This window comes from Zerene cesonia, chromosome 18 (genome assembly GCF_012273895.1).
Source record: "Zerene cesonia ecotype Mississippi chromosome 18, Zerene_cesonia_1.1, whole genome shotgun sequence".
NCBI lineage: Eukaryota > Metazoa > Arthropoda > Insecta > Lepidoptera > Pieridae > Zerene > Zerene cesonia.
Genome location: NC_052119.1, coordinates 6,497,407 through 6,511,147, shown reverse-complemented (window position 1 = coordinate 6,511,147; position 13,741 = coordinate 6,497,407). Strand labels below are relative to the sequence as shown.

Genomic DNA, 13,741 nt, shown 5'->3' with positions numbered 1-13,741 from the left:
ACAAACATCCAAACAAACAAACTTTCACATTTGTAATATTAGTGTGATTTCTCAACAGTTATATTTTATACTAGTGAAAGATATAGGTCAATATATAAAGTCTGACAATTTTGTAATTACATATTATCATTCTTTCTAACTCTTTCTTCGGAATTGTATCTATTTAAATACGCTATACCCTCATCAACTGCAACAAACTTTTTCTGATATTGCTTATATTAAAAAAGTTGGAAGATCATCTAAAGAAATAATTATTGAAACATATATCTATTATATCAAATTAAATACATGTAAGTAATGATCGTGTAACGTATTAATACGATATATCTTACACACATTTCCTAATCCACAACTCTTGTGCCATTAAATACTTAAACACTTTTGAGATTGAGTTCAAATTTCCACTTTCAAAAAGTCACCGAATAGTTTTTCTCATGTGTGTAGGAAATATTTGATGAATAAACAAATGTTAAACCTATGCAAACATAATATTAATTCTTCACGGGAAATGAGATGAAACGTGGGTCAACATAAAGGTAATATTTGCTTCTCTTACATTAATGTTTATACAACTCTTGACCTTATTACAACGTGTTAAGGGCACTTGAATTTTCGTGATATGTTGGTGCAAGGTATAAAGGACCATTTAACCGTTGTACCCATAGAATTTATACAATCTTTATTTTGTAATATATCTGGTGTGAACTGGCTTTGTTCGCGGTAATTGCTCGGAATTTCTTCAGACAAAATGCCTCGATATTTTAAAGAGCATTTACAACATTGTGGCAACTTAAAAAAAATCCGTTATATATAATAAACCTTGTATAATATAACGAAATACAAAGGATATAAAACTTCGAGATAAGAGTAAACCAATAGGTGGTTAATCTTATATCTTTAAACGAGCAATTCTTGTATATATATATAAAATTGGAATCTCGGAATCGGCTACAACGATTTTCATGAAATTTAGTATATAGGGGGATTCGGGGGCGATAAATCGATCTAGCTAGGAATCTTTTTTAGAAAATGTCATATTCGTGTTTTATTCGTGTTTTATCGACTTAAACTTTTTTTTAAACAAATAGGAGGCGTTTGAGTAGTCCCAATTTATTATGACTCTTCCTGACATTTATTGGCGAATAATAATAATATTTTTTGGCGAATAAAAAAAAAAAAACACCAAGCAAAGCTCGGTCATCCAGGTACTATTATTAAAAGCAGTCAAAATGTGAATATAAAAATGAATGTAAATAATTACTTATAAATTTTATAACCATTTTAGCCCGTAGTATAGGAACTTTAGTCATTAAATATATCAAAAGAGACCTAATTAGAACTGGCACATAACCTATTATTACGGGCCTGATATAATAACAAACAAAAGGTAACGAGAAAACAAAAAAAAGCAGAATTAAAAACATAAAAGCCATTGTGAAAGACACCATTTCTTTAAGTTCCATTCTATAATTAATAATTTGTGTCATTTGAAAGGTAAAGAATAAAGATTCCGACGGTGTCTTTGTCGGCGGCTAGCGGTTCCGGTATGTAATTTAATAATGTCAAACCGCCTACAAACGTTAGATGCCCACGTTATCCGACCAAAATAAAAAGTTCAAAAGTAAACCAACTTGTTTATGTTTTGCATAAGGTTAAAGTTTGTAGCCTTTGTCACGTTAAAATGCTCGAGATAAGGGAAATTACTTTTATCGTCGAATGCAAAGTTGCAAGGGAAAAATGCACAAACTTATAATATTCTGTTACACCGCTTTTTAAACTCGGCTATAAAAGACGAGAAAAAATAAAACTCGCTTGCTTGCTATCTCGGGTATTAAAAAGTGCATGATAATCTTTAAAGTTATAAACAGCTGATACTATTACTTTGTTGTGCTCGTATGACCAAATAGTAAATACTAAAAATGTTTATTTGTATGTTACTGAAACTACTATATTATTCTTTTTTTTTTCTTTTAAAGCTTTAAAATATCTAAGAATTGATTAATGAAAATAAATCATCATCATCATCATCATTATCAGCCCATATATGTTCCCACTGCTGCCTCCTATGAGGGTTCAGGCCATAATCCACCACGCTGGCCAAGTGCGGGTTGGCAGATGTCACATGTCGTCGAAGTTTTGGTTCTTGGACATGCCGGTTTCCTCACGATGTTTTCCTTCACCGTTTTAAGCAGTGGTGATATTATCCACATGTGCAGATAAATTGAAAAATCAATTTATTTCCTGCGCGCTCGCTCTGTCTCGGACCCCGACTTATCGATTTTAAAGTCCGAGGTTCTCACCACTGAGCCACCACTGCTTTTGAAAATAAATATGACACACTAATTATAATATCAAATTCATTACAAAACAAGTAAATATGCAAATGTGCAATGCATTATACTAAGCAATTAACGCAATAGGTTAGGGAGTTAACGTGCCCAAAATATAAAATTGTCCTAACGCTAATACAAATTTATTCCGACTAAATTTTTATTCAGAGAACAATTCAGATGAAAATAATAGGGGTTTAATTAAATGGAAATTAATCCAGAGCTATTACTGGATAGACATTGAATTTTATAGCCGTCGCTGCTGTCATTATGTTGTTATAAAATTTGGGACTTCGGGAATTTGTTCGGCATTCGTCGAAATAATGTTAGGTTCTATCGTTTTTGTGATACCGATGAGAGGGGTGTGTTTTTTTTTCTACGTTATATTTAATAATGTGTACGTGTGTACTAAGTTAATATTAGTGTAGTATATGAATGAATGAATTAATGAATGAATGTATATGCATAGTTATATACATAGCTAGTTAGTATATTGTATAATATACCTACTTTATATATACATTCCAACTTACAAGTATGTACATAAGTCTAATTATTAACTAGTATGTGGACCTTTTTCGTGGAAATCTTATGTTTGATTTGATTATATTATAGCTAAATTACATGCTCTATATATGAAACTTATCTAAAAACTTTAAACATAAATTCTTATAATAGGTTTAAATTATGAGTACCTACCCACAGCTCAAGATCCTACTAATATCATAAATGCGAAAGTTTGTGAGGATGGATGTATGTGTATGTGTACGTATGTTTGTTATTTTTTCACGCAAAAACCACTGTACCAATTGCAATGAAATTTGGTACGTTATCTACGTACGTACGTTGGACAACTGGATTAAAACGCAGAAAACTTTTTATCCCGATATTCCTACGGGATATAGATTTACGCGGGTGAAACTGTCGGGCGCAGCTGATATTTTAATAAACTAATACACACTTACCGAATTAATACTCAAATTTATCAGCTGGCTTTAAATACTTTTTGAGAAATATTTTTTCTAGGAGGGACATCAGTTGAACAAAAAACTTACGTCGGTTAAGATATGGGATTATAGGGGAATATTTTTACAATGTGTCACGACTAACCCTTGTCATATTCAATTGAACTCTACAAATCTGGTTCGGAAGGGTTTTTATTAATATTATTCATATTTCAACTTTAATCTTCTTAATATAAAAGAAAGTATCACTCAAGAGCAATTTGTATACAATTTAGCATGATAATAAAGTTGAATTAATTTGCCCCGTTCCCTAATCTTATCTTTCGCAAACACTAATCTCGTTTTAATCGTTGTTACAACAACGGCGAGAATCCTGAGAAAATTCTATTTATTCAACAAAAAAAGTTTAAATGTGGGTTAGACCGTATCATTAGTGAGCTTGAACAGGTAAAGCGATTCTATTAAAAACAAAGAAAATTAGGCCCATTATGATAATTATAGTACAAACACACTTTCGGCGCCAATTTGAAATTAGTTGACTTTTAACGTTTTTTTAATCGGTCCTTCAAAATCAATATTATAATTTGTCTACCTGCTCGTCCTTGAACTGAACTGTTTATGTTTTTGTTTCAAGCTAATTATGAAATAATAGATAGTTTTAAAATACTAGAATGTTTGATAGAAATTATTTTACAGAAGTCCAAAGCGTAGTGATTTAAACATTCAGTGAAAAATATTTTTTCTACTAATTTCAATTAATTTAATATATATTATGCAACTTTCAAATAATACAATTAATACTGATTAGTTATTAGTATTAATTTACAAGTCATTTTTTAACATTCTCACTGTCAACTCAACTCTGTCATATAATTGTTACAAAATAAAAAAACAAGTCATAAATATCTTAGTTATGGTTAATCATATGCACGTAATATTAAACAAATTAATTTATACTTGTAAATTTTACGTTTCTCTGGCTCTAAAATGATTCACTAATACCAGTCTTGGGGTTGACAGGGGTCAAAGATTTGATCTCTCATAATTCGATTACAAAAATGTACGTCATCTTTGAAATAAATGTGTCAGCCATTTTATGTGACAGTGGGGTTTTAAGAGTTAATCTTGGGGAGACAGATTTCATTCAATGCTCTGTATCAGTAAAAAACATAAGGAGATATACATACCACTGACGATAGGATTAGTTAGTGTTTATTTCGAAATGGGTGTCAAATTGTTTTAGCTGGTTAAAGGTTATTTTATTTTCATAAGAATAAGGATTACTCATTGCCTGAATATTGTCAAAATATACCAGTGTATATTCGATTGAAATAAGTTTAAAAGAAACACCGATGTAAACGATGACTCAAAAACATTTATATGTATTTTGCTTGACTTATGGACCGTAGAGATTTAGAACTCTTTAGGAATTTATCTTAAGCAACAAATTACTCACCATATTATTGTGATTCACAAGGGAAACGCAGTAACTTTTGTAATATGGTATCGTATCAATTTACCGTTAATTTGATTTAACGCTGCATTCTCAGTACCCAACAGGAAAGCCTTATTCGTGAACCTGAAAAAATGATATACCATCTATAAAAGGGCAGCGTATTAGATTCATTTCTCAATGAAATTCTAACAAACCTGCCCTCCGTTGCAGAAAATATGAGGTGCAAATATCAAATCCTTATTTAGTAGTGAAGGAAGATAACAAGTAGTGCTTGAGAAACCTATCAATGTGCCTCGCTAGGGGCTAAATCATAAGCTGACATTGTCGATGTGAACGAGTTTGAAGAAACAAGACTCGAGATCAATTTACCGTTTATTTATTATAGCCTGGCTTCTACTGATGTTGAGGAGATAAAGTATAGCATTAGAAGTGGTGGTTTTTGCGACGGAATACGTCTAGGAACGAGAATTTGAAATGCGTCACATTTGTTGTTATTCTCCCGTTTAATTACTTCGGTAAGCTAGGATCGTGAGTGTTTTATATAATTGGAACTCTGTAATAATGTATTTTTGACTACACTCATTTCTTATCGACAAGAAACAATTAACTGGCATTGTTCGTCATTGTGGTGGATTAGCAAATTGCACTAATTAAATTTATCAAATCAAATCTGAAATTTAGAATATTTTCGCGTTGACCCGGTAGAGAAACCGTTACATATATTTAAATAAAAATGTGACTAATAAAAATTCGTGAAATGTTTATATATTGAATTATTTTTGTACTTTAAAACGAATTCTTAAGAATGCTCATTTTAGGCTTTAAAATACACGATTACAAAGACGTGTGACCAGTCAACCGTCGTGAGGTCTTCATTTTCTAGCCGAGAAAACGTCTGTAACGAATCCGCAGTGGACGCAATCTACAGAGTTAAAACAAACAATTACTTCGGTTTATTTGAAAAGGAGCAAAAAGTGTAGCAATCAAATCGTTGCAGCTCGGAGCAAAAAACCCGCGATCGGCACGGCTGTGTAATATGGAAGCTGGCCGCTGTCGATTCTGGCTTGCCCAACTGAACTTTTGATAGATTTAGTGGAAAATAATTATTTGTAGAAAAGTCGAAAGATTCGTTGCAAATTTATTTACGTAGGTTTCATTGATTTGATATAAGAATTTTTTGTAAGATAAACCTTTTACATTTATTACCATGCTTTATATTATTACTGTTCTATGTATATGATTGTGGGATTAATGTATATATTATATAATTACATATCCTATACGCATGCTACCCATAACTAAAGAGCTGTTATGTTTTAAAGAATACGTGATGGAAACATGCAGAACAGCGACATTTATTTTCTTCCAAATCGATTCAAGTATCATACATTGAACGCGTAGCTAATTCTAGGCAAGGTGACACACTTTTTCGTATAGCAAAGTGACTTACGATTTTCGTAAATAATAGTGTATCTGTGAATGTATAAATGATTCGCTGCGCTCCGGCCAGATGTAAGGAGCGAACTGAATCGCGCGATTTGCTACGCGCCTCCATCAAGCTACCTTTGTCAAAAGCCAGTAATAAAGTTTAGCAGATGTGATTTTCTAAACAAGACACTAACAAATGGAAGTCGGTTGGAGCCGCTATACCTTAAGAAAATTACCGGTGATCGTGGCAGACAATTTTCTCTTTTATCACAGATGATTAATGTACTACGCAATACACGGTCAGTTTCCTTAGGCACGAGGATAATTTACCGATTCGAGTTTTTACTACCGCGGATAACACACTTTTTGCAAGCGCATCAACATGGAAAGCAATACAATTTAATTTGGTCACGAAACAAATAAATGCTAAACGACTACAAAATACTTAAAGCGAAAAACAAATATTTTGGTGAACAAGAAAATATGTCATGTTGACCAACAAAATTTAAAATTCAAACGGCTCTCATCGGTATGTGATTTATTCACCATGTAGCAAAAACAATTTCGCCCGTTTTGTATGCGTTATCGCCACACGATCGCTATCAAGCAAATTTTTTAATCGGGAATCGGTTGTTTAGTTTCATACGTTGCATTCTTATGTCGAACAGAATTTTCAGACTAGCAAAGAAACCGGCCCGCATCATTAAAGCCTATTGTAGCGATTTTAAAATTTCAAAAAGCGAATACGTCAAACGTAAAACAATTCGATACGCGTTTGAATTTGTTGTTCGTTCTGATTTCAATTCAATTTCTTCGCCGGGCCGTTCGCGTGAATTGGGTCGCGTAAACGGGTCCGCCCTTTTGGGACCAAAACGTTATTTTTTCCACAGAATGCGCGTTCTTTGATCTTTAAAATGTGTGCGTTAGTATTTCCTACGCTTTATGTTCGCGCTGTGTGTGTCTTGTTCGGGTAACGAAGCCTTGCGAACGGGACCCAGCGGGAAGTTAAAATGAACAAGCCAAGTTGCGCTGTTTTCATTTCGCTTATGAATATTCCTATAAGAAAAGTAACCGACTGTTTCTGCGTTTCTCAATTTCATAATACATTGAGGGTTTTTGTGGAATGTTTATTCGTGAAACTGTGATAAAAATGGATGATAGATAGGCCTTCTATCTTTACGCTGTCTATTAAAATGATCGCTGAAGAGAATCGACGATAAATGATGAGTCAGATTGATTGATCGGTGTATTCAGCTGGTTAAATCTAATGTGTTAATCGAATATAATTATTTTGAACATTGTTTGGCCGAGCACCTTTGTTGGTGTATCTAATTGATAAAATATTGGCTCTATTGTAGACAACGCGAAATTTATAATTGTTAGAACAATGCTTTACTTGCTTGTACTCATACTTATATTTTTATTTTATTTGATAAGACAAAACTGAATAAATTATTTATGTGTTTGAAAAAGCTTGTTTGAGAAACGGAAATATCAGGTTCGTATAGAAAGTTAATTATTTTTGTGTTGAATAGTCCATTTATTTTTTGCGATATTAGTAAAACCCATACGGGACATGAGGCATTACAATAATAGACACAATAATTTTCAAATTTATTGGCCAAATAGTGTTATAAGAGACTTGTTTACTTATATCAAAAAGAAAAAATGGATACAGTGTCTTTGTATTGTAGTGTATGGATATACAACCTAAGTATTTTCTAAAATTTCTACTATATTTATTTACAGATTACAATGAAAGAAAAAATTTAACCATTTTTTTAACCACTCGACCACTGGGCCACCAAGTCACAGTACACACAAAATAATACATTCAATAATTTCAGTGCAAACACATATTAAGTAAATAGTACTAACAACTTTTTCATGTAGGTTTCACAACCGACAGCACTCCCCAGTCACACTTACATTTTATCATCGCGAACTGAATTTTCTAGAATCGATTTTATACCGATGGGACATAAACTTCAAATAATCTCGAGTGTTCGTAATGGATCCTAGAGTTACGATGTGCTAACTCAAAATGTAGTGAGTAATACAACTATGTCATGAGATGGTATTTCGACTCTGTTCTATTTTAGCGCATTAGATAAGTGGCTTTTGAAGTTTGGCAGACGTTGTATTGCCCGAACAACAAAGTGTACATTATCTTTCCTTGTACAGATACTAGGTAGTATTAGGAGCGTCTATACATTTGTGTAAATCGCACTCTAATTGTGTGTAATATGAAATATTATGTTTACTAGGAATGCGATAAAACTATTGATAGTTAGTGGTTGGTTTGAACGATGAGTTTTCTTTTAATAGATGAAAAAATTATATACAAATAGATTTAAATATTTCACTATAATTGTGTTAACTAATTGTCATTCTTATTCGTTGTATTTATTACTAATAAAAGGGCTCTTATTACAATTATAACTGTCATAAATATTGTTTCATTTAAATTTATGAGCGTTGTTCTCTTTGGTGCATATAATAAAATTATTATTTAAATCATCAGTTGTCTTATTTCTTCATTAGCCGGTATGCAAGTACATAACAATAAAATATTAACTCCAATATAAACATCAACAAACGTCAAATTAACTTAATTAATCGCTCCCAAAAACCATTAACATGTTTGTACCTTATCTCGTATCTTGCATTCATTAAATTGTGATCACAAGCATTACCGAATACCGCTTTCATATTCATACCGACAGACGTTACATCTACAAATTATATCCTCGAGATATGCTCGTAAATAATTAAAGAAACATCGTTTATTCTAATTATAAAAGCTCGACACGAAAAGCGTTCCCTGGTAGGTCTCACGTTAGGTCGAATAATATTTCATTATTCTCAATGAATGGTCGCCATTGGAAACCAAAATATACCGCTTTGTTCCGCGTGAGGTCTCCCTTTTTCGGCTCAGGTGACACTGCTGCGTTACTAATTTGGGTAGATCGTATAGAATCTTAAACGTTATTGTTGTAAACGTATTGAAAAAGTTAACAAATCGAATAAATATAAACGATTTGATCCGCTTGTAACAAGGATGTAAATGGCAGTTTTTAGTTTTGGAATTCCAGTCACACATGATTATTTTTGCTTTTATAATAACATAAAATGGAATATGAAATTTTTCACAACCTATTTTAGCGATAATATTCGGATGAAGTGTTTTATCAATTCTCTATTATGTCCGTGATTGATAGAATGATTTTAAAATATACGCTTCGCTAAATAAAACGTGACATTTGCAATTTAAATAAATAAATAAAGGTGATGTAGTATTGATTTATTCATTAGATATTTAAGCATAAATATTACCTACGCACCTACCTATATACCTACAAGTTAATTACCATTTTAATATGGTATAGTGTTGAAACGGGGAAACGCGTTAGTCTCGTATTTTAATGAAAGGAAATTGAATATATTTACAACTGATCCACTTTTTCTATAATTACATCCAAACTTAAAATATAAAGTGACCCATAGACATGGTGTAACCTTTAAATGAAGTTATAGAAAACATGACTATAAGTTGTAATACACATAACAAATTTTGTTTTTATGGCATTCAACATATACAGAACATCAAAGAAAAGCTCAGTCAATTTAATGCAAAAACAACAGTCCAATTTCCGAGCGGATAAGTTCAAACTATTCAAAGATTGTAATACCCTATCTACATTACTCACACGCTGTGAATTCCGATTTCCTACGTACAAAGGATGCACCGTTACTAAGTGTCAAAAGCAAAAAATTAATGACGACAGCCTTTTATTTAAAGCTATTGTCTCGTCCAACGCTCCTTTGTCTATTATAGATATCATAATAGACGTGTTTAGCGTCAAACGTATTGTTATTTTCACGAAAACACTTGTGAATAGGAGCGTCGCGTGGCGCGCTGCGTGACACTGTTCACGGTTTTTCTCGCGTCGTTTGTAAATTTAGAAAAATAATGAATAGATTCCAAGTTAGCGCGTCACGCTGAAAGCTGTTAAAGTATTGTATTGTATTATATTAACTTGCGTGAGGCGTATAAGGAAGGGCATTTATAGTCGGTCAATAATGCAATGTTTTGATTGGTTTCGCTTTTAAACAACCAAAAATGCACTTATGTATGAGCACAAAATATTACACAATACCTATTCGTACTTTTGTATTATATACTCGTAATGCATACATTACCTTCCCTAAGAATTTAATGTTCATGGGCCTGTGAAAAAGCCTCAAAACTTCTTCTAGAAGCACTTTTAAATGATCTAAACATAGTTTTACAAATTTACCACTGGTCTACTAATGTTATTCAGTGTACTCGTATCATTTTGATTTAAATAAATTTTCATACATGAATTTTCTAGGTATATTCAACCCAAGTATAATTTTAATATTTCCCCAGAAAGTAGGGAAATAAGAGGATTATCATGAAATACATTATATCAATAATAAAACGTGTATCCACCAGAAAGTTCCGATCATAAATGCTGTGAATTACTTCGCAAACAAACCTGCTAGAATACAACACCTGGCGAAACTCTAAATATTTGTTTTATTATAACACCCATGTGACAATTCCGAAATAATATTATCACAATACAAATAACGATATTTCAATCTTAATACTTCAAAGCAACTCGTTGTTATTATAAGTTCGCATATACTTACCACCTAATTTACATTTTAAGCTTCCTCCTAACGAGCGTTTTTTAGAGTTCAATGACCTTAACAATTTAAATAAATAAATATATTTAGAGATGACACTCAGACGAAATGGCCACCACAATCTAGCCGAATTCTATGAAAAATCCTATAAAATAACAGTGATCACATAACAATTCACCGACATAAATCAAATTTGCTTTCCACTGCAATTACAACGCTAAAGTATATATTTAATCAATTTAAATTGTAACTAGTTATAATTTCGATATGCCCTGGGAAAAATCGAAAATACAAAAATCCGTTTTTAACATATTCGTATGCTATGGATATGATTAAAATAATAGGTAAATTCACCAAAGCGTTTTATCCTAAAAATAGGTGGAGCGTGCGTGGTCTTCGCTAGTGTATGAAGCCCTTAGTATATATATATATATATATATATATATATATACATAGGTATATTTAAATTTTTTACATCCGCAGTTTAAATTCTATATCTAATAAATAGCAATGCTTTTAATAAAGAAACGAGTCTTTCATGTTGATTAAGAGTTAATATTCAGATTGTCACCTTGTAAATCAATATATTTTATGGCAAAGCAATAAACTCAACAGAAAATTAATCTAATAAATAACATAAAATTACTTCGGTTAAATAATGGTCGAGTTAGAAATAATCTGTTTGGTAAAATGTTATGATTCTAGACCGGTTTACTGGAGGAAATGCGTGCGAGACGTCTTATGACATAATACCATTGACTTGACTTGCTTTTTACAAGGTTTATATTTTTCTACAGTTTGTTTCAATTACTACATGGGAAAAGTAAGTTTTTCGCCGCATTTAGTAACTACGAAAAGCCTGTTAGAATTTTATAGACTGTCCCTATACGTTTAATTGAATGTTGTATTTGCCAATGCTAATTGAAATATGAAAGCAAAGAAATAAAGATGATTAAACATTTTCAATCATTATTCTGAATGAAAGCCAATTAAATAGCCCCATTATTCAAAATTCTTGTTATAAAACTAAGAAGGAAATGAATCATAAAAGTGTTTAAATCTCAAATTAATATGTTTAATAAATTATATGAATCCATAATATGATGTCATATTATTACCAACATTCTATTCAGCGCAAAATAACTGTATTACTCTAGAATCTAGAGAGACAATGGCGACTGGAATAATAAATATCGTTGATAAGGTATGCAAGAAACTTATTAAAAGCGCCATAAATAAAACGCAAACGAGTAAAATTTGGCAGATCCGAGATAAGTAATCAGAATTATATTAATGACTAAGCCGAAATTAAAGGAAACTAGTCTTTCGAAAGCGGATTTATTTTAATGGCCGAAATCATTCTTACGAAAAAGCCGCGTTTCTCAGTATTGTACACTAAATTATAGTTACGTCTCCATAAAATAGGGAATACATAAATAATATTCTGACATGACAACGGAGTGAATTCCACTTCTAATCGAATCTCGTATGTAAATTTCGCGCCAGCTTTTTTAACAGTGATTTCTGAATATTCTAAGAATGTCTTCTAAGACAATCGTCAATCGACACGCGAAGTATTTGCTCTGGCTTGTAACAGGAAATCGTTATATTAGCATAATGCATATAGCTTGTAACATTTGAAATATTTTAGTAGAGAATGCTATGCAAAACTGGAAAAATAAATGAAGTCGTGAACTATGCATATATGGGAAGTTATTTGAGGTAATACTGTTTTTTTATGGCAACTATTAATTAAACAAAACAGAGGAGTGAAGTAAGCATTTAAGTCACTCACTAATAAAATATTATAAGAAATGCACGAAGGTTATTCTTAAAGTACCTAAGACTTTTTCGAATTATGAAGAAGATATGGAAACATTTGCTATAAATATTTTTCCTATCTTAACGCATTTATTTTCAAGCTTTAAGGTTTAAGAACCAGTATAGTATTACGTTTATTGTGGTTTATGAGTAATCTTTTTGCATGTTGAATCAGCTGTTGTTTTTTTATAAGTCTTATAAACTAATGAGACGGAAGTCAATGGGCCTTTCTCAAGTGATTTTGTCTGACTTTAAGTGCTAACTGACCATTTAAACATACTTCCTGTGGATAAGATAAAATGAGTTTTAGATAGGACACGAACTGAGGTCTTTGTTGAAACGTGAAATTTTGTTCTTTGTTAAAGTCTGGGAACGTGAAGAATTAAATGTTTACGAAGTATTATCTGTGTATCGTACATATGCATAGATAATATTGATGAAAAATTTGATAAGAGACAGTAAAAGGTACACCAGTACAATAAGAGTGTTTTATATATTTTTTAAACATGTATTTTTATTTTTATACTACATCATGTTATAAAATGAAATAGTTAATTTATAAAATTGTTGTTTTATCGAATCAAATTTAATAATAAACCAATTTAAAAAAGGTTATTCCGGTACCGGGAATCGAACCCGAGCCTCCTGGGTGAGAGCCAGGTATCCTAGCCACTAGACCATACCGGAGTTGAATACAGCGGATGAAAGTTGCGTTATGAATGTTGAATGGTTTATTTTCCTAAATGAGTAGAATTATTCAGACATATTTAGAATTAATCAACATAGCTTTCATATTAACTTGTGTGCATAAAAATCTTACAAATTAATTATATTTTGCACGCTTCATTTAAAAATAAGAAATTGGAGAATATAAATAACAAAACTCATACGTACATATACTGCTTCATAGATAATTGATATTTAGAGCTTGAAGTAGAATTGACATTCGATACACTTTCAATAATATCATTATTATAAACGTAACAGAGCTCTTTTATAAGGTACATGGCCACCCAAGAAGATACTGTTCATTATTATAACAAGAATGATTATTAAAATACTCT

The 13,741-nt window shown here is 31.6% G+C and overlaps 1 non-coding gene across 1 annotated transcript; it reads right to left on the bottom strand.

Annotated features, from left to right (window-relative positions):
- Positions 1-13,292: 13,292 nt before the first annotated feature.
- Trnae-cuc lies at positions 13,293-13,364 on the bottom strand. Its single transcript has one exon. It is a non-coding gene; the product is annotated as a tRNA-Glu (tRNA).
- Positions 13,365-13,741: the final 377 nt, after the last annotated feature.